The sequence below is a fragment of the Pteropus medius genome, unplaced genomic scaffold (genome assembly GCF_902729225.1).
Source record: "Pteropus medius unplaced genomic scaffold, Ma_sr-lr_union100, whole genome shotgun sequence".
NCBI lineage: Eukaryota > Metazoa > Chordata > Mammalia > Chiroptera > Pteropodidae > Pteropus > Pteropus medius.
In genome coordinates this window covers 8,187,729-8,189,931 of record NW_024344370.1, presented here as the reverse complement: position 1 = coordinate 8,189,931, position 2,203 = coordinate 8,187,729, and the positions used below count along the sequence as shown (strand labels likewise).

Genomic DNA, 2,203 nt, shown 5'->3' with positions numbered 1-2,203 from the left:
CTCATGACCAGAAAGGTGTTCATCTCTTCAACCTCTCCGGTCACCTACACAGAAGGAGAGTCTAGCAAGTACGTCTCCTCCCCACTCCGTCCAGCAGTGCCTCCTGCACAGCCATGTCATGCTGGGACCCAGCCACCCGACGGCGCTTTCTCCTCAGTCTGGCCAGCGAGACAGGCAGAGGCTTATCTGCGGGGGTGGGGGTGTCGCTTCTAGTTTGTACCTATGGTGCATCCGGGCAGCACACAGGCCTTGGGACCCCAGAGCTGTCCATTCAGTGCCCTCTGCAAGTACTAAAATGACTTAAATTATTCATTCATTTCTTTGAAAGTACACAGTGTTCAACAACAACCAAGCCCATTTTTGATCTTCTTCCTGACACACCAGTCTCCTGTCACCCAGATTTTTGCAGGCCAACAGACACACCTTGTTAAATTTTACCTAGCAGGTGACACTAAATTGAAGCGTGCTGAAGAGATCCAGGCACGGAGGGGTGGCTGCCTTCTCCACATCCTATTTCCAAATGCAATGAATAATAAGCAATTGTGCAAAACTGTAACCTTCAATTGTCGGAACGTCTTTGTACTTTTGTTCTTCCAAGACAGAATGTTTTCTGGCCTTATGTTTCTACCTGAGGAAAAAAATACCCCTTCAATTTCTACACATGCGTACATATCACACAGATACATCTCATTTCTTGTCATATTGCGTGCTGTCCCAGGACCAATAAATAATTTATGCATTTAATGCATTTATCAGCTCTTGTGTGTGTATGTGGTGTGTGTATATACATACACATCCTATGTGTATGTGTATCAGAGATATCATCTATAGGGACAAAAAGCAAGCAACCTCTTGAGTGTTTCTCCACCATAAAATTAACTTTGCATCTTATTCGTCAAATGAATAGAAAGTGATAACAGGTCCGTGTTCTTTACAGAAAACTAAGTGCTAGTCTACACCAGAAAAAGTTATATTACGCATTTCACATTGCATATTTTCTGAAATTGCTCTCGTTTCTTTTTTCTTTCCTAAAGAAGGTCTTTATTACTTCAGGGCCACATAGATTGTAGAGGGAATATGGTTCCTAAGTTTCAGCTTGTTCTATTTAAGCTGCCTTTCCTCTGCTTCCCCCTTGGTGTATTTATCATGCTTGTCATCAAGAACTGCTTCTGAGACCCTAGCAGTGCCAAGCGGTGGTACCAGGTGTGTGTGTTTGGCAGTCTTCACCTGCTGTCCACAGATTCCAACTTGGATTTAACCAAGATCATCATTCACGCCCTCATGGCAGCAGCATCTTGGGGTGCTACCGGCGTGATGACAAGCAACAAGAATGAGCACCGGGACAACAGCTGCTGTGGAATAAAATCACATGACTGTACCTGGCTCTGGTTTGCCGTTCCTGCTCCTGCCACCTCTCTCCACCCATCTTCCTCATGTAGAAGACTTTTGTGTTTCATCGATGATGTGAAAGAATCGCCAGATTGATACAGTCTTAGAGGAAAAGATGTCAAAAGACCTAGTTTGACCTGCTCATGTATATAAGGAAATGAAAGCCACGTAGGCTTAAGTTCCCTGGCCAAGCTCACCAGATAGTTGTTGGCAGAGCAATGACTAAAATCAAGTAATTGAACCCACTTTCCAGTGCTCTTTCCGCTATACCAGTGGCTTTTCAACATTCATTAACACAATCCACAGCATGAAATAAATTTTATATCTTGACCTATAATGTCTACACATATAATCAACTAACGCAAAAGTATCACAAAACAATACTTATCTTTACTATATGTGATTCACTTTGGTATTTTCTATTGCAGTATATTCACTTTAAAATATTCTGGAGATTGCTTGCCAGCATGTATACTAAAATTGGAACAATACAGAGAAGATTAACATGGCCTCTACACGAGGATAACATGCAAATTTTCTCCATATTTTTGTACATTTACCAAATGTTCCTCTTCTTTCCAGGGATAATATTTATAGGTATACAGTCAAATAATTTGCATTTTTCTAATTAGACACATTGACTGAATGTCTAAGAAGGTAGGAATTAAATTAGATACAGAGAAGGGACCCTTCCAGCTTTAACCTGTCATGTGCTCGATCAGGAATGATCTTATCATCTGATCTGTCCTTAATTCTGAAAGGCAGAACAATCTAGTAGAGAGAATACTGGGTCTAGTCCTGGCTCCACAATCTT

The 2,203-nt window shown here is 41.7% G+C and overlaps 1 pseudogene; it reads left to right on the top strand.

The window, feature by feature from the left end:
• Positions 1 to 1,844: 1,844 nt before the first annotated feature.
• LOC120608426 (uncharacterized) lies at positions 1,845 to 1,939 on the top strand (annotated as a pseudogene).
• Positions 1,940 to 2,203: the final 264 nt, after the last annotated feature.